Genomic DNA, 20,726 nt, shown 5'->3' with positions numbered 1-20,726 from the left:
TAGCTTCGATGCCGACAACAATGGATTTTCAAGAAAACTGTGCACAATTTGATCTCTCCGTTCGGCTTCCATGGCGGTTGTTTACAAAATGCTATCGTTTGGTGTTATGACATAAATACATGGTGAAAGGTAATGAATTTCCCGACACGTGGGTGAAAAAACCCAGACAACCAGAAGTCGTATTTTCTTTTACAGATTACATCGTATAGAATGATATTTATACACGCAGAAAAAGAATGGGGAGTCGTTTCTACAAAACGTTTTGTTATTTTATTTTATATTTTCAATACAGATTTTTCGATAGCTTTCACAAAATAAATGAATATAAATAAATTCAAAATTTTGTTATTTGCACACACACCCTTTTTACTTTTTTGAATTTAAATTTGGTTTATTTTTAAATGGAAAAGAGGTTATTACAATCAACGTGTGAATTAAAAACGATAAGTTAAAAAAAGAAAAAAATTAGCCGAGATTTGCCCGGGAAGAATCCCATTGCAGTGGCAAACAGGATGGAACTATTGAACTGAGGAAAAAAAGCCGGTTTAGTTCCCAATTAAACTGAGATATAAAGGTGAAAGTGCATTATTCACTGTTCTTTTTAAATTTTAATTACGTGTTTTTTTTATTTTTTGTTTCAGGAATGACTGGCGGAATCAAAGGCTGAGCAGAAATGAAAGCAGTGCCAAAAACTCAAGCTCGTTCCCACCGATCCCGACGACGGAATGTTTTGTTCAGCAGCGCCGGCTTATTTTGAAGCTGTGTTAAGTTGTCCGGGGCCATAGGTAACTGGGCCATAGGTAAATTTCAATACATATCCTCATTTGAAAGTTTTTCTAATTATTTTTATTTATTTGAACAGTGCTGAGTGAATGCCCTAAACACCTGTCTTCAGGCAAATTGGATGCTATGACGTTACTCCAGGACTCGGGCCGGTATGATCAGCGTTGGCAAATTGTCGCTTTGCTCCTTCCTGGGCCGACATCAACACCTTCTCGCTCTCCCGATGGTAGCCGGTTAGGAAGGTAGAACAAACCTACCCCCGCACTGCTGCTGCAGAACGTAATGCACCTTCGACGGGAACCAGTGCTGGTGGCGACAATTTGATTGTTTTTGTGGTAATATCATCAATTTTCATATATGAATAAAAAAAATTAAAATGAGTTTTTGTTTATTCTTCCTCCTTTGGAACCCAATAAATAACATTCATGCAAATAGAAACCAATCTATTTTTTTACTTTTATTTCGAAATACAACTTTTTTGTCTTAATTCGAGTTTCTTTTATTTTAGAACCAAAATTATTGTTATTTTGACAGTTATTATGCATCATTTTCAAAAAGGGGCTATTTTATTTTCAATCAAACGATAATTTTAAATTGAATCGACGTTTTTTGTCAGTGTTATCAAAAATATATTTGTGCTTTTTCCCAACCAAAATTTTTATTATTTTTGGCCGAAATCTTATTATTTTTAAAATATATTTTTCTGCGTGTACTCATTTTCGTATATCTGCACCTACAATGTGCTGTCCATGCATATTCTTTATCGTATTTAAAAGCATTGCATGATTTTATTACGACAAGAAGTATTTATGTACATATGAACTCGACCTTTGTGTACGACAATTCGCAAAAAATCCGTGAAACGACCGATATACGGTAATCAGCCGTGATTGAGAAATTTGGTCGTGCTATGCATAAAATAATTCGAAATAAAAAACGTATATAACTGCATTGATTCGTAATAATGTGCATGCAATCGTATACCTTTGCAAATTAATTCGCATGTCTGATTTTCGTAAAACGTATTTGCTGGCAATCGTAAAAGCAGATATACTAGAACCGATATACACCACTTAACGAGAAATCGGGAGACACGAATAGCGCTATCTGGCGACAGAAATGGAACTATTACACTGTGAATTTTTTCGGAGCTTTGATCAGAGATGCCAGGTGTCCTGATTTTTCAATTGACAATCGCAAAAAGTGTGGCGTAGCATATAGAAAAGGCGGAAGTAAAATGATTACTATTTGAATAAATATGAATTACTAACAGCGCATATTCTTACAATTCTTAAAACGTTGTCTAAAACCTTAAAGCATCGGCAGCGATAAGTGCTATCCCAGGTGTTAACCCCGGACACATTCTAGGTCCTTTTTTAGCTTTAGCAGTACATTTGCGCACCGGTAAGTGCTAAACTGGTTTCCATTTTAGCCACTGGTGACGCTCCGATAGGTGCTGTTGTTTTTTGATGCTATTTCCTTTTGTTAGCATCTGTCAAATCAGGAGCTGGTCGGTATTCAAATATGGCTCCTGGCTTGCTTTTTCAATACCGAGGAGCAAGTGTCAAAATTGAATGTTATTATAGCTTTGACACCTGACCGCTGCTGATACTCTTAAACATCATGATTGTAATATTCCTATCGATTTAGCGCAAAGTTTAAAAAAAAGAAAGAATGAAAAGGGAATGTTATTAGAATCATAAACTTTAAGGTCAAGAATTCGTAATAAATGACTAATTTATTATGACTTCATAAATAACTAAAAATTCATTGATTTACGACACCCGCCATAAAATCTGCCTGCACAGATTTTAGACTTTTGCATTGCAAATTTCCGCCAACACTTAACGAGAAAGCAAACAAACTACATATTCTTAATCAAACATTTGCGCCTTTTAGTTTCTTTAAATAAAATTCCATAAATTTTATTTCATTTTTGTCTTTATTTCGAGTTTTTAACAGAGATCCGTTACCTAGAATATGTCATACAAAACGGCAAATCAAAATAAGCGGAAGCTTAATACAAATTTTAAAAGCTTAGAGCACCTGCAACGGTTCAGGTCTAAATATTGGTTTTAGGTATACCAGTTTTAGCAAAATTTTAAATTTTGGAATCGGCTAAAACACGCGCTCCCCACCGGTGTGATGGCAAATTTAAAACGGGTACACTTTTATTGCAGACACTCAATAATTGAAAAGAAAAAACTTATTTTAAGTGAAAAATTGCTAAGTTTTGAGTTTTACACCGTCTTAATTGTACCAGGATTTCATTAACTTAAAGTCTTTTTAATAAAGTTTGTTCGAAACAAGTAGAAATGGATTGACGATTGAATACCTTTCTTTTTCCAATTGACTTCGACCGATTTCTTCCAGGCCGTAACGAACCCCCATGTCGAGCTTTGTCTATTTTGACTATTTTGACTAGTTTCAACTTGCTTCATTGACAACGACCTGACTAGTTTCGACCAAAACTTTGGCTCATTGAACAACTACCAGTTGGCAGAAACCAGTTGAAACCGATTTTTATCTATGATTGAACGAAGCTTAAAAAGCCAAAATGCCTATACGCAGCGAGAAAAAAAGCTTAATTGAAACAAAAAAAACCTTTTTCTTTTAAAAATTGACTCATTTTGGGGTGTTGATTTCAAATATTAATTTAGTTTACCAGTTCTTGTTTATAGGTAAAAATTCATTAAACATATTTGTGCTTTTGGCTGGGCAAACTAAACAGATTGACAAACATGCTCCTTTTATGTATTCTTAAGTAGAATTTTCATGATTATCACTAATTATCAGTAGTTTGTAATGTAGCAGACGGCTTTTAGCCAGAAATTGAAAGGATTTTTTTCTAAGAATCATGTCAGTTTAGTCAATGTTATCGAACAATATATCATATTTCATGGTTTTTATATTAAAATTGTGAAATATGATGGATTATAAATATTGTTAACAACTTTGTACAAAAACCGGTCATTACACGGATATTAAAATTTTTTAATTTTTTTTTAAAGTTTATTGTTGTTTTGCATTAATTTCATTAGAATGTTTCTGTTATTGAAAATGAAAGTTCATATAACGTTTGAACTCGAGAAACGCTGACTGGGCTCACTAATTCGTTGAGGCCAAAAGCTATTTATTGAAATATGAAGTCAAGAATAGTTTGACATAAATTATTTATAAATGATACATGGTTTTTGTTAACATGTTTTCTCAATTTGTGTTACGTATTGACCGGTTTTGGCGAGAAAAAACATTCAAATAACTTCTAAAAAAGAAACAATTATTACACCCAATGCTACCCAAACATGTGTGAAAATAATCATCATTGGCTAAAATTTTCTCAGCGTGAGCCCCAAACGTCTAAATCGGTCTGTCGTATATTTTGAAATCCTGTTCCAAATTTGCTTGAATTTGGAACAAAGGCGTATAACTGTTGGGAATTTTGAAATCGATAACTGTGCTAAAACAGCAATTTACGCCACCGGTGCCAGCCGAAATGTTTTAGCGTGGTCGAAAACCGTGTTTTGCACCTACCGTTGGGACAGCCCTTAGCTAAGAGACGAAAATTAAATAAAGATAAAGTAGGGGAGAGTGGGGTATCGTGGGCCATGGGGAAACGTGGGCCACTTTTATTATCTCAGATGTGTGTTTAGATAAAAATCTCAAACCAACTGTCATCGTCGTCGCTTTGCGTGAGCATATATTTCTATATGTTGTTGACTTAAATACGCATCATATGATTCTTTTATTTATCAAGCTAAAAAAAGTAAGGAAAATTTACTTACATAATTAAAAAAACACCCGCAAATATCATCGATGGGGAGCCTAAAGTGCATGTCAAAAATATGCTCATACGCTTATGTCTTAGTTTTGTCATGATCTTTCACGTGGAAAAGGAATTTTTGATGAAACATCAATAAGTCACACAAACGCAACCAATTTGCAAATCATAGATTGTGGGGAATCGTGGGCCACACTTCTTTAACCACCTATATTTTTATGTTTTTATACACGTTCAGAACTAAAAATACGTTTCTCCGATCTGTTAAGTTTTGTTATGCCAAATGAAGAGTAATGAAACATATTTTGTCCATCCTATTTAAGATTTTTGCAAAACGTTCGCGAGACAGGTTTTGAAATCTATGCGATCATACACAGTTCTCTTTTTTATTTCATCATCTGAAATTTCTTTTAAATAACGAAATGAACTAGGAAATCACCGTTTTGGGTCAACTCATAAATTTTGCATGTTATTTGGTCAATTTGGATTTGGTGGCCCACGATTCCCCACCATTTTTCAAAATCCAAAAAATATTGCTATTTTTCAAACAGTCAGAATTTGGGTAAAATAACTTATAAAAAACTATAAAAAATACCATATGATACCTTGAAAATGTAGAAAACGATACCATTTTTTATTTTCATTTTATCTTTTATAATAAAGAAGTTATGGAACAACGAAAAAAAGTGGCCCATGATTCCCCACTCTCCCATAATAAAAAAATTGAAATTCAAATATGACTATTATTAATTTTTCCTAGTTATATTTAAACAGTTTTTTGTGTTTTGGAATATCATTTGTTTTGCAATAGTATAAAATAATAAAAACGTTTCATTTCAAAACCAATATACATGCCAATACCAATAAATATAATTTCGTCACATTCCATGGCGGGAACAGAATTTTTCCTTCTTGGTAATAACAAATGACATGATGCTTAATGTGCACACAGTTTTCGTATTAATAAAAAAAATATGCTTAAATTTTGTTTTCTCCTTGATAATCGTTTCTGCGAAACTATTTCAGCTGTGATTTTTTATTTGTTTAGATTTTTGTTTTGCGTTCACGTGCACAAATAAATGATGGGAAAACATTAAGAAATATATCGCATTCCGACTATTCATTGCGAATCGAAAGAGTTTTTTATTTATTTCAGTACAATTGGTTTGAATTTGAAAGAAAAAACAATTATGTTGCATACATTTGTCTCAATTAATAAAAAACATCAATCTGTGCCCTTTCAAAATGTTAATCTGGATTGTCAAAATGCTGATCAGGGATGCCGTCCGAACATATTTTCATCACTTTTTTTGTTTAGTTTAGGAACACATAAAAAAAATAAATTCCGCTCATTTAAGAAATGAATTCAAAATTCGCACCACCAGCCTTTACTTCTTTCATGTTTTTCAGAAGAAATGTCACAAGTCTCTCAGGCATGATTCCAAGTCCATAATCAGAAAACATGGATATTAGTTGTTAGCTTTTTGTTTTTTTGGAGCACTGGCATTTCTGAAACGCTTTGTTAAAATTGATTTTTTTTAATCAATTCATTAATTATAAACATTCAAAAGAGATTATTGTCATGTTATTGCTGGATAAAAGCTCGGTATAATGTCCTTTGACCTAAGATCTGGATTTGATAAATGATCTAACAAGCTTTATAGTTTGATAATGATAAACCAATTTGTTTGAAAATGTTCAAATATTAACAAGAAAAATCTAGCATGAGACAATAACAATACCATCTTTTAATACGAATCGTTTAAAACCCCATTTTTTGCCAAATTGAAAAGCGACACCCGTTATCTAGTAAAGAGAAAATAACGATATTTCTACGTTAATTTCGTGATATTTTTTTCCTTAACTATTACCTATTAGTAAGCAAAATTTTGATAAACAGTTAAGCAGTTGACCGATTGAATTTAAAATCTTTTTCTTAAAAAAACACTTTATGCGCATCCAAATCTATGTATTTTTTGAAACAATAGAATTTGTTGGTTTACTAAAATGTTTATGGTGCAAGAATAGAAACGAACAATTTCATTTATTATAACTGGCATCCCTGATCAAGTCGAGTCGGAATACACGCTATTCACAAGTTAGACGAATTTCTCGAATTAATGCTTCCATTTTGTCCGCTAGAGGATGCTGATGGTGTCGCCTTCTCATTATATGAAGAAAATAAGTGTGGTGAATATTGTTTCAATTATATTTGGTAAAAGGATACAAACAAGTTCAATAAAATCGTTTATGATAATGGGACATCGATGATTGGAATCGTATTAAAGGAGGCTTCAAAATGTTGGTCTATTTTTAGATCATCGATGACGTGTTCTACGATTTAAAAGATTGAAGTTATAGGGTAACGGACTTATTTTGGACCGGGTACCTATTTTGGACCACCTTGCAGCTTTTTTCCAATTTTTCTCTCATAAATCATGTTAACCATGAAAATTTTGATCAAATATAGTTAAAGCTACTTCTTATGATTCTAATCATATCTAAGCTTTCATTTAAATAAGCTGATAAGATTTAGAAAATTGAAAAAGAAGTTTTGATTTTGAACGGTTGGACCAAATCAAGCCCATTTCAGGAGGACGTGTCAGTATTGGAGTCAACTTCCAAGAAGTTTTCTGCCAAGCTGTGATGAATTTAACAACCATAAACATGTTCACACCTATGACAAAATACATGAAAACTAGTTTGCAAGCCCGAAGAACCAAAAAAACTTGTTTTATTAGCGATTTGACCCATGTCGAAAATAGGTCCTACTTAATTCCTTAGGGATTTATTTTGGACCACCCAACATAACCTGAGTATTGAACTTGCTGTTAAATGTTCTTGAACGTAATACAACGTAGTACGGCGATATGAATAGTATAATTCACACTATTTCAATCGTTTGATATGTAGAAAATTTGTATTTTGACATTATTTTATTTAATCAACTCTCTAAAGCCCAAACCCAAAATAGACGATGTTCACTTCAATCGGCATAAAACCAAGCCAATCATTGTTTTAACTTACTTTTTGTGACTATGTTTTAAACTACGTTATCTTTAATCTTACAATCATTATTAATAACAACTGTTTGGTAAGCAGTTGTCGAAAGCTACAGCTTAAAGAAGCTTAAAAATATGCAACTTTTTTTAATTAAGTCTTTATTTTTTATGCTTCATGAAAAATTATTGACAGTTTGGTCAAAAAGTTTCAACCATACAGGGTTTATTTTCGAGAATTTTTTTTTTTTGTTATAGTGAACCTACATGTAATGCAGCTTCACTACTTGGTTAGGTAGAAGAGACGAAATGTAAACCCCGTCTAAAGTAGGGGTTTAGAGAAAAAAAACCGACAACTAATCGCAAATATGTAACAGCAGTTGAAATATCTCAGTTCATAGTAGAACAATTTCAGGAAATAATATCAACCATAGCTATGAGAGTCTTAACATGATTCAAATTGTTGAAATTCGTAAATATTACAAGCGAAAAAGTACTAAAAATCTAGTTTTTTAGCCCCTAAGGTTATGCAATTTCTAAAAAAAAGTGTTGAAGAATTTACTCCAACGAAATTTTTTATTGTGGAACAAAAGTTGTTTCAAAACAGAATTTTTGAGAATTTTAAAGCGAGAAAAAATCTGGCTTTAAGATGGTTAAAAATATCGCATAATTCTCGTATATATATTTTTTTAATAAATATGTTCTACAGTACCAAGGCCAAACCAAATCCACTGAAGTTTTGGAACTCAAAATGCATCAATTAATGTTGCGCAGTTGATGATGTCAGACTTATCATCGGGTCGCGTGAAGGAGATTTGCGTTCTAAAATCGATCCTAAAAATAAGTCAACTGGTCAGTATTAAACACTGCAGAACAAATTTCGTCGAGATTGTAGTATGCTGTCGGAATTTTCAATACATTTGAAACACACTATAGAACTGGGGAATTTTTCTGTTTTTACTCTATTCTTATCAAAAACTACTGTTTAAAAGCAGTAGAAATTGTTTAAAAATAACAGATGGTTGTAGTAGGAACTATTCAACAAACAAGTGTACCGAAATAGAGGCTAAGGAAAAAATGGAATGAATTAACGTGAACAATCAAAAATTGACTACAAGAATAGGAAAGGTAGAGATTAACTGAATCATTGTTATAATTGCGCATCAATCGCGGTTGTAAATAAAGCAAAATTTAGAAAAAAAACTAATTCAGATTAAGGGTGGTCCAAAATAGGTCCAAAGGGTGGTCCAAAATAGAAACCTGGTGGTCCAAAATACCGACCTGAGTAATGATCAAAGAAACGAGTTTTTAGGCTGAAATCTTGATATATTGCAACAAACGACTATATGTTTCGATAGAAAAAGCCTTGATCTTCGTAATGAACGGATAAAGCAGTCGAAAATTGTAACATGTACTTTTTTATTTCAGAAAATAGCATAGCCACTTCCCAAAGCGGTCCAAAATTGGTCCGTTACCCTAGAAATATACGATTTGCTTTTGGTTTAATGCCTTTGAAGCAAATCCCCTTGAATTTATATATTCCAGATAGCGTCGAGGAACCATCATGAGCTGCTGATCGAATCGTCAGAGGATCAAGCCCAGGCGCTAACAATAAATTCATGAACGTGGAAAAAAAATCAGCAATCAGGCAAATAATAAATGTGTACGATATAAACTTGAATTTGACAGCAAAAAACACATTTCTTTGAAATAATCTTATTTTAATTTTTTTTTGGGGATGAATAAACCAATTGGTTTAAAATCCCAAAAAAAAAAAATATTTTTTTTTTCAACTGACGGAAAATGAGAGCCCTGCACTCAAGTCGCAAAAGACGACCAAATAAGTCGTCAAACTTTCCATATTGTTACGAAAAATGTCGTATATTACAACCTCAATCATCTATATGATGATGTAAATTGCCATAGTATATTCCAAAAAGAATCAGGGTAGTCGTAAATGATGCGCATGACAAGTCGTGCAAATCGTAATTTAATACAATCCAAATCAAGAATATGTTTGCAAATGTACCTATATGGCCTCCAAAATGATACGTATATACTGGTTTTGCTACATTATATACGATATGTTTACACGTATATTTGCACGTATATTTGCGTTGCAAATTCGAAATACCCACCAAATGGTTGTCTGGGAAGTTTCCAAATCCGTTCACTAGGAGCGCCACAATGAGCAAAAGAATTTGTTCCAATATTAAATGAAGCAGACTAGGAACATGACTCAAATGAAGAACTGGTGGAATCAAATCGCCAAAACGGTGGACGAAAAGGGTGTGCGCCGCCTAATGTTCCGTATTACGGGAAAAGTACGAGAATTTATTCGAAACAGAAATGAATAATTTTTTAATTTTTTTTTATGAAAGAGTAAAGAAAATGCTACATTTGTATGAAAAACAAATTATGAATTCGTTAATAAATGACTGAACTACACGCAATTGTTTGTGTTCCAATATTAAATGAAGCAGACTTTATTGTTTGGTCGTGCGAGGTCCATCTTGTCGCTAGAACGAATTTCATAGACTCCCTTCGGGTCCGAGGAAAACCACCCTATGTTCCAGTGAGAGATGTGCTGGCAGTGATAGACTTGGACTACATGTTTGAAATATATCTTTTCCTTAAAGCTATTTATCTTCGTCTATTATTCTTTTTAATTTCATATTTCCCTATCTATTTTCTTTTCTTTAAAAAAAAAAGTGAACTAGAAGCAGAAGTAAGCAAACTATTGTAAAAAAAAACAAAAAGAGTTTGGCTCCTTAAAGCCTAAAGGTATGAGCCGTTTCAAATAAAGAATTTACAAAAAAAAAAACAATAATACCTGAAATGTAGTGGTGATATAGAGTACTAAACTCTCTGCCAACCAATTAGACACATACAGTACCGTTCATAATTGTAAAGAAATTGGAAGCAAGCGCACTGTCACTTCGACTTTGAACTTCCATAACTTTTTACTCTAATAATATTTTTAGATCCAATTTTTTGCGTTAGATAGATGAACTATCACACTATTATATCACAAAATTTGAGCTTTCTAGAGTGTGTGTGGCCTGAGAAACAGTAATGCTACGAAAATCGAACTTTTTGGACTTTTATTATTAAAACTGCAATATCTATGAAACTACGCTACATTTTTTATTGAAATTTTGCACAGTGATTGTTGAAATATGAAGCTAGCATGTCTGAAGTTTTCAAAAAGTTCTATCGATGAAATCAAAAATTACGCGAGGTGCAATATTTCAGGCATGAACCTTGAAATGCGATTTCTATAGAATTTTGGACGATTCATGAAAACAATAACGTTTCCTCCGCCAATCAGACAAAAAATGTCTGGCAAAAGCAATGAAGAAAAGAAAAAATAGAATAAATGTTCCATTTGCGTTTTGTTAAACAGAGAATATGGTTTTCCTAAATATGGAAACATTCGTCCAAAATCCTATAGAAATCGCATTTCAAGGTTCATACCTGAAATATTGCACCTGGCGTAACTTTTGAACTCATCGATAGAACTTTTCGAAAACTTCAGACATGCTAGCTTCATACTTCAACAATCACTGTGCAAAATTTCAATAAAAAATGTAGCGTAGTTTCAGAGATATTGCAGTTTGAATGAGAAAAGTACAAAAAGTTCGATTTTCGTAGAATTACTGTTTCTCAGGCCACACAAATTCCAGAAAGCTCAAATCTTGTGTTATAATATTGTGATAGTTGATCTATCTTACGCAGAAAATTTGATCAGAAAATATCATCAGAATAAAAAGTTATGGAAGTTCAAAATCGAAGTGACAGTGCGCTTGCTTCCAATTTCTACACTGTAATTTTTTGTCTCGATTTCCAGCAAAAAAAAATTGCTGGAAAAGTTCAGCAATCCAAATTTTTGCTGGAAACCAGTAATCGGTTTTCGAATTGCTGGATTTTTCAGCATTCGGTTGTGTTCTTGCCATTTTTGCTGAAAAATCAGCAATCGGTTTTCAAATTGCTGGACTTTCCAGCAATTGATCTAGTTTGCTGGAAAATCAGCAATCGAGTTGTCAATTTGGAGTTTGTTTTTGTTTCGTACGCTGAGGTAAGATTCTATTTCACAAATTTTGGTCAAATTAATATAATTATTTTATTCTCCTTTATATTCTAGCAACCAGATAACAAGTCAAGGGTGAGTTTTTATTGGACAGATAGATACAGGTGGGAGATGATCAACACTTTGGCACAAAGCTGCCAGCCCAGAGCCGGTGTTATAGAGTATTTTTAAAAAAATATCGTGTTTTTGGTAATAAATACATATCACTTTATTGAAAATAGGAAGAAATAATTGTTTTTATTGTTTATTATATGCACCGCCAGTAATCAATATTTAATTTTGAATTAAAACATAAATTTTATACTAAATACAGCCGATGGTGTTGGAAGAAATAGCTGGTGTCCAGCAATCTGGATTGCTGATTTTCCAGCAATTCGAATTGCTGGAAATCAGCATTAACGTTTGCTGTTTTTTCCAGCAATTGAAATTGCTGGAAATTTTGCTGGAAAGTCAGCGGGACAAAAACCAGCAAAATTTTGCTGGTTTCCAGCAAAAAAAAATTTGCTGTGTATACAATTATGAACGGTACTGTACATACTGGGTGGTATGAAAAAAACCTAGTAATTGCTTTTGCTAAACTAAATCGAGCAGTCGAGCAGTCGCTTAAAGCAATTGCTTCGGTTGTTATGAATAAAGTTTTTTTGACAGCTGTTTTCTCAGTCAGGAGCTTTTACTTTTAGAACAAGCTAGTTTGGTATGAATAAAGCTCGAATCTAAAGCAATTGCTCGGCAAATCTCCAAGCAATTGCTCTATTTTCTAAGCATGCTCGGTAGCACACTTTTGCAATAAAAAATTCTTTAATAACGTCATGAATTTATCAAATTAGCAATATTTCACTTCAAAACAATTCAAAAAGGCATTTTCAACATGGATAAAGAAAAGTCGAAGTGATAACCCATTTTTTTCATATTCTTGTCGTTGTATAAAATCATTCGTCTAAGATGAAATTAAACAAATCAATTAGTAAATATTTCAAATTTAAAAAAATCCGGCTATAGTGGATGAAGTCCCAATTGGCTCAAAGTAAGAAATAAATTGTAATAATTTAAAACATTATACAGATCTCTCATTTTTTATATGATTCTAAAATTTAAGAAAAAATATCTAAATTAAAATGCGCGCCTATTGCCTATTTTGTATACAGTGGGGGGGAGAACTTATGATAAATATTAAAGTTAGGCCATTTTTTGTTTGACAATATTTGAATATCCCAAGCAACATTTTAAACTCTGAATGGTTTTATAAAAAAAAAATAGTTGTTGTATAAGGGATTTATAAAGTATTTTTTGCTTTGTAACGTAATTTATAAGGAACTCTATATGATTGCCCTTTAAGATAGCTTAAAAACCACTATAGAATCTTTTTATAGAACTTCTGTCAAAATTTGTGTTGGTTTTATAACCATTAATTTTTTTGGTTTAGAAGAGCGCTAAAAAGCAATTATTAAACCTCTCTAGAAAACCAACCTTGAAGAAAACAACAACAAAGAATGTTTTATAACCTTTATTTTTTTTTGGTTTTGTAGAGCACTACAAAGCAATTATTAAACCTCTCTAGAAAACCAACAAAGAATGACAGTTCAAATCCGATCGAAATGTCAAAATGATGGATGATATACTAATATGCCAGAGAAAGTTAATTTACTTTTCCGTTTTTTCAAACTCTTTCCATCCTAACAATAAGCTTTGGAGACATTTCTCAAATGGTGTGTGCTGTATCTACCTGTTGAAATAAGCATGTGTAAAGTGTTACTAAATGGCCATTAAAATATACAGCTATCTTTCGTTGCAATCTGAAAGCCCGAAAAATTTCTCATGCATTTCTATTTTCAGTCGTACAGAAAAAGAACAATCAGGTTTTCCAATTCAATTTTTATTAATAATGATCGTATTAAAATTTTATAAACAAAAAACTTCCACGTCCTGTTTGCAATCTTCCAGATTCGGAACATGTAGAGAACTTTTTTCTTCCGTCTCCCGCTGCGTGTTGTTTTTTTTCGATATTCATTTCACCTTCTGGCCCGGTCAGGAAAAGCCCTCTATTCCGATCGATTTTCTAGGGGACATATTGAAGTAGCTGCACATATTCCAGCTGGTTTTAGTTTTACAGCCTTCCGGCATCTTCTATTAACAATGTAAAGCTGACATCCGGGTACAAAATTGCAGACCAACCTAAAATCCGGAAATTCTGTTGTTGAATGTAGAATAAAAAACCATTAAAAATATTTACCTAAACGTGTCTGAACGTAGGGAATCAATCCGGCCACTTCCATCCTCTGGTCCCGGCAGCATCGCAAAAATTTTCCGTGAAAGATTTGATTGAGGGAGGAGATTGAATGTTTTGTTTTTGACTATCTTTTTTGTTTTGTTTTTTTTTTTTTTTTTGTGTCGAACTGTCAGTTGCACTGAAACAAGAACACTTAAGAAGATCCCTGAAAATGCCGTTTGGTTTTATAAGGGGCAAAACTGATTTATGTAAGAAAAGTTGTTCTTGAAATTACATTTTTCCAGAAAACATGGCTTTATGATCGATTTCTTCAAGTCAAAGAGGTGTTTTCAATGAACCGCCATTTTTTACTGCAATAATGAGAATTAACAATTATTCCGCCTTGAATATTATGATAAATAGGGTTATTTATCACAAATTGGAACCAGAAAAGCTATTAAAATTGAATACATTATCGAAAGTTGACAAAGCGAACTAAAATTTAAGAGCTGAAATTAATTAGAGTTATATTTTATTGAAAAAAAAAATTCATGAAATCTTTTATTTCGGAAAATTTCAAGGGCGCGCGGATTCTATAGAAGTTTTTGAAAAAAATAATCGACAAAATTGAAAGCGCAACAACTTTATCCATTAAGAATCAAAATAAAAATGATTGTGATATTTCAAATAATTATAATGCCTTATTTTTGGGTCTTGGTCGAAAAAAAAAAACATTCTTATGATTAAGATTATTTTATTTTAAAAAATGCCATTTCAAAACCCTTTTTCGGAAAAAAAATTAACGATATTTTTGTTCAGTGCAAATCGAACTAATTATCTAGAACAAGCCTTGAACAAAACCCTTTTGAGTCCATATGGTTGTATAGGATGGGCACTACAGAACCTCCTGTAGGTGGGCCTTTTTACACTTATAGGTGTTTTATTGATGTTTTAATGTGGTTTATATAGCTGAACGTTGTTTTATAACAAAGTTTTGAATAGCCCTTCCAGTTTCTTTTAAAACTAAAATTGTTACTTGGGTATGTATTCATTTTTCTTTAAACATCAACATACGAGCACAAATTTACCAAAAAAATCCGGTCGTTCTTACACCCACCACCCGATTCGTCGACTTCAGCCGTACTTTTCAATTTTCTGATCGTCTTCTTTAGCTTTACTTTAGAAAACTTCAGATTCTGCTGGTTGGATAGCTCTATTTTTTGAAGCAAAAGCTATGTTCTAAGACTTTAGTACACATCCGCTAAGCAAATGTTTATTCATACCAAACTAAGCAAATGCTTTGGACTTTTGCTTTGATTGATTTCGAGCAAAGTAAAAGCTACCGAAGCAATTGCTAAACCTTATTCATACCACTAACTGTCACTTTTGAAAATCACGCACGCAGTTAAAAAATGGAGCTTTGTGAAGAGGACAAAGGTTTCAAGGGGCCAGCAACAGCCGGAGGTTGTTGGGATGAACTGTTCCTACTGCTGAATGAAGGTGGAAGGCCAGAAGAACATGGTCGAGGTTTCGGTTGTCAGATGCGCTTGGAACTGACCCGACTGGCACAATTGGAGTTGGAGGAGGTGGTGAAGCAGGTGGCCTTTGCAGATTTCTAGGCGGAATATAAGTTTCAGAACCGTGACGTGCCAATATGAAGTGAAATTGGAAATTTTTCCAGCTTTTGTAAGAAGTCTAGCTTGTCCCGTATTTGGGGTAAAGGCTGAAGAGCTATGTTGCCTGACTATTTGAAAATCGTTTGGTGCTCCACCCGTCACTCCAAACACCAGAAAGAAATGGTTGCTAATCCGAAACATAAGGCTGTTTCCAATCCATGCTTCATAATGTAAACATTAAAAATTGGGTAATAAAATTCAAAACTAAAACATTCTTAAATGTTTCATTCCGTTCGAAAATTTCCTTTCTGTTCAATAATTCATAGAAACGTAAGGGCATCCGCAGCAATCGCGAGTATAGTGAAAATGCTCACGCGTTTAATCACTCTCATACCGCACCGGGGGTTAGTATGAGGGTGAGAAAAATAGGGCCGTTGCCGTTGGGACCGACAAAATCACCAAATTTGCTCACTAGAAAGGGGCGAGAGCAAACATGCACTGAAAAAAAAAATCTTTGTTGACATTCATTGAAATTTGGTAATTTTGGTAAACAATTGTTAATTAGTTAAGCAATTGTGGCTCTTCTTTTGATTCGGTCTAATGTGCGGACGGAATTTTGCTCGCGGGGTGATCGGAAGCGTGTTGAAGATTATATAGAGCCATTTCGGAAGTATTCTGTGCTGGGTCGAAAGGAGGTGAAAATATAGGCCCTTGGCCCGCCAGTATCGGTGACAGAAGGGTTTGTTCTTTACAACCGAGTGGGTCGTCGGAATTAGCATAATTTTGAACAGTGCAGAACTTGCAATTGACCAGCAGTAGACCTAACTCTGGTTGAAGAAAACATCATCACTCGCCCGGTTCCTCAGTCACGATTGCGACCACAGGCGTTAGCCGTAACTGATAGTACCACCAGCGGCAGCATTAAAAAACAAAGTTAAACTCAAAAAAAAAATCTCCAGCAAAGTGTTCGAAATATCGACAAAAATATCGGGTGTTTTAAAAACCTATGACAAATCTTTATTTGAAAATTTTAGAATAAAAATGGCGTATTATCGTATGTATAAATAAACAAAAAAAAATGATATGAATGTTTATTTTTATTGTTGATTACATGTTAAAATGTATGTTCCGTTGCAGGAAACGGAAAGCTCAAATGTTGATAGGAAAACTCGGTTAGAGTACTGGTAACTCTAACATCGACAACAGTCCAAAGTTCTGGCAACTTCACTGACGTCGATAGGGATAACTTTCTTGGTACTTGGATTCACAAAACCACTTTTTGTATTTGGAAACACTTTATTTTTACTTAGGACACAAACTTGAGGATGCACTTGTACTCACTGAAGGTTGGAACTATCTCACTCAAATGCAGAATAATACTCACTGAAAGGCGGAATAATACTAACTCACAAATTACTCGACTCTGTACTTATATGCTAATGGAATGTTCTGGAAACGACGGAATTATACCAACAAATTACGTATAGAATATTCTAGATTCTTCTAAGGATTATAATGGAACTTTCTAGAAACATCGGAAATACAATGATATAGGAATGGAACATTCTAGATTCTTCTAAGGATTATAATGGAACTTTCTAGAAACATCGGAAATACAATGATGTAGGAATGGAACATTCTGGAATCTTCTATGATAGAACATGCTTAATAGTAATGGAATATTCTGGAACTTTCTATAATGGAACATGCTAGTAACTAAGCTTGCTGAACATAGAATCTTCTGGAGTATTCTTCAAGCGTATTGGTATACGCTGGAACATACTCCGCCCGCGAGAGTTGGAAGCTGATAATTTGAAATTATCAAACTTTGAATTTGAAGACCAAACTTGACATCGACGAACCGGCGTTGAACAATTTTAATGCGAAGGAACTGGTGACCAATCTTGATATCTGCGGCGTCCACGCAAAGAGGGCCATTGATGATTATCCTTTTTCATCACTACATCTTCTATGTGATCAATCAAGTTTCTTCGGGTTAACTTGGATCGAGAATTGATTTTCCTCTGGTTGTCATAACTCTTTCTTCTCTTAGCATATCTCCAGGGCATATTCCATATTCCATACTTTGGTTTCTCGACAAACGTTTCGTATGTTGGCACGGTTATAGCAAATAAGCATTGATTGGTTGTGGCTTCTTTCGGGGTTAAGGATTCAGCTTTGGTTTGATAGGTAGACTTGGAGTTAGACTGAGGCGATGACAGTACTTTATTCGTATGACTATTTCGAATGTCTTGGGTATTCAAAGCCTTTTCACTATCAGAGGTTGTTCCACATTCTTCAACTTCATGCAACAGAGTATGATGTCTTCGACGGCATTTGAGGCATCTCTTTTTAGAAGGACAATAGCGTAGGAAATAACCATGTCGTAAACAGTTAAAAAACAAACGAAGTTTACGTGCTGTTTCAATTCGTTGTTCGACCGTCATTTCTCTGAGGACTGGACATTCAAAACCTTTGTGATGTCCTTGACAGATATCACAATCATTTGTTGTCATAGAATCAGTTGTAACAAAACTACTCACATTCGCCTGCCGTTCATAGAACATTGGATTGGTTGTCGAGTGGGTAGGCTTGGCTTGTTGGTTGGTATTTGACAACTCACAGCTCTCCAGAATACTGCATTGTTTCTTCAGAAATTCGATGGTTTCTGCATACTTGGGTAGCGACCCCCGAGAAAGAGTAGCCTCCCACTGCTTTCTAGTATTTCGATCCAAGGCTGATGTCAATAAGTATACAATAATGGTTTCTGATACACCAGCCAATTCTTGATTCATGTATCGTAGATTTTCAACATGACGCGTGCAATCATCTACAAGTTGCCTGAGTTCACGGTAGCTTTCGGAAGTCATTTTCTTGAATGAAAGGAGTCCACGAATATGGGTGTCTACAATTAAACGAGGATTTTCAAAGCGGTCTTCTAAAATCTTCCAAGCGAGCTCATAATTATTTTCGTTTATGGTTCTAGCATCAAGAACTTCTGCCGCGGCACCAATCAGAGCCTTATCCAAATGAAATAGCTTTATAGCATCTGAATCGTGAGATTGGGCCATCACATCGAGGAACATGGCCTTGAATTTAGGCCAGTTTTCGTATTTACCATCGAATGTTGGGATAGGCGCCTTAAGAGGTTGTTGATGGATGACTACTTGCGGCGGTATCGCGGTTGTTTTTTCGGCAAAGTCCAGGATATATGTCTCTACAATCGCAGACACTTCTTGATACATCTGCTCAAAGGATCCATAGAATATCTCGTTTTCTTCATAATCGTCTTCCGTTAGATATTCGCTGAGCTCGTTATGCAGACTCAGGAACTCTTGATACGCCGTATCCAGGCACTTGACATACACCCTCAACTGAGCTAAATTCAGCTGAATTCGTGGATTTCGTACGACGGCCTCAATGCGTTGAACCTTTGCAAATACGAGTCCTCGGTTCCGTAGAAGAGCTTCATATTTTTTACATTTTTCACCTGCGTTATTACCAACAGCAACTGGCTCCGAAGAACATTCAGGAAACCCTTCCATACGGTGTAATGATGCATCTGAAAATCCAGCAAACCCTTCCGCTGCTTCAAGCCCGACACCGGCTGTGTCGCTGCCTTTTCTTGTGGGTGAACGTTCGATCGGCATTTTCAATAGTTCTTTCCTTTTCTGCTTTTATCACTTATCACTACTTTTCCACTTTGTCGTTTGAACTTAACTTTTTATCTTTTTACTTCACACTTTCTATCTTGGCTAAAACCTTTACACTTTTTCCTCAACTGTTTCTTCTCTCTGTTCACTGTATCTTCACTGCACTGTAAATCCGGTTCGATAGGACCAAATGTTCCGTTGCAGGAAACGGAAAGCTCAAATGTTGATAGGAAAACTCGGTTAGAGTACTGGTAACTCTAACATCGACAACAGTCCAAAGTTCTGGCAACTTCACTGACGTCGATAGGGATAACTTTCTTGGTACTTGGATTCACAAAACCACTTTTTGTATTTGGAAACACTTTATTTTTACTTAGAGCAAACGCACCAATGAGTGAGTATACGCGGCCCGGTTTTGCTCATTTCAGCGACCCGGTTTTAGGATACACACTCTTTCGCGCACCAGTTGGGTGAGCATCGCGGGCGAGTCTTAACTGTTACACTGAAAAAGGGAATTAAAAAATCATTCATATTAATAAATTCAAAGCGGCAGTTATTTATTCATTCGAAAATAAATTATTTTTTCAATTGTATTCAAATATTGCACTGTGTTATGGTTAAAAAGATACATTGAATGCTATGCATTGAACTTTTTTTTATAGTTTAAAATTTTTTTTAAACAGTTGCCTGATAAATTTTTAAATTAGATTCTTACGAACTCGTTCTGTTTATTTTTAAGAAATTGTACAATATCGTACGTGGAATAATCATGAAATTCAACCTTATATCGATACTCCCTTCGGGCCCTAGAAAAAACCACCCTATGTTTCAGTGAGAGATGTGCTGGCCGTGACTTGGGCCCCATTTTCGAAATATACCTTTTCCTCTTCTAAAAAAAGTGATGAATAAAGAAGTTCCAAAAAACCTTATATCGATATACGTTCACAAATGGTTATAGTATTTTATAAACTGTTTAGGAAATCTTAACTGTTCTAAACTGTTAAGAGATCTTTAAAAAAATAATTCGCATATGGTGCCACCCAGACAGTCATCAAAAATCCCAAAGCACATTTCCAGTTAAGTTACCATGCGATCATTACTATTTTGTTATTTTAAATTGAATTTATCATGCATTTTATTCAACATTTTGTAAAATAAAGAATATCATCAATAAACATTTAGTAGTCTATAATTTTTCAGTGCATGTTTGCTCTCGCCCCTTTCTTGTGAGCATGATGCCTCTAGATATGGTGGTCTCTCTTTGGCAAAAAGTAGACGAGGGTTGGATGCTGGGTTGCCAGGTGTCCAGATTTGTCTGTAAAACCAAGACTTTTGACCCTTCGTCCAGATATTTGTCAGACACAGATTTTGCCCAGGTTTTCGCTCAGAGTGCCCAGATTTTACAGACTTTTGAAATTGAGTAATGAAATCAATATTCATATATCGGATTTGATCCGTAAGTGCCAGATAAGACTGTAAATCTCGCTTTTATTCATGGGTATTCGACCAATCATTCATAAACTTTTTTTTCGGCGTGGTATATGGTAGAGAACAGTTTTATACTGTATTTGTTTTCTCCACTCGTGGAGTGTTTCCAG

General features: G+C 34.3%; 1 long non-coding RNA gene across 1 annotated transcript; it reads left to right on the top strand.

Annotated features, from left to right (window-relative positions):
* The first annotated feature begins 469 nt into the window (after positions 1–469).
* On the top strand, positions 470–1,111 carry LOC129748507 (uncharacterized). The gene is made up of 3 exons (XR_008737746.1): positions 470–574; positions 642–800; positions 863–1,111. It is a non-coding gene; the product is annotated as an uncharacterized LOC129748507 (long non-coding RNA).
* Positions 1,112–20,726: the final 19,615 nt, after the last annotated feature.

The sequence above is a fragment of the Uranotaenia lowii genome, chromosome 1, assembly GCF_029784155.1.
Source record: "Uranotaenia lowii strain MFRU-FL chromosome 1, ASM2978415v1, whole genome shotgun sequence".
Lineage (NCBI taxonomy): Eukaryota > Metazoa > Arthropoda > Insecta > Diptera > Culicidae > Uranotaenia > Uranotaenia lowii.
The sequence above is the reverse complement of the archived record's forward strand: the minus strand, read 5'-3'. Positions and strand labels throughout refer to the sequence as shown.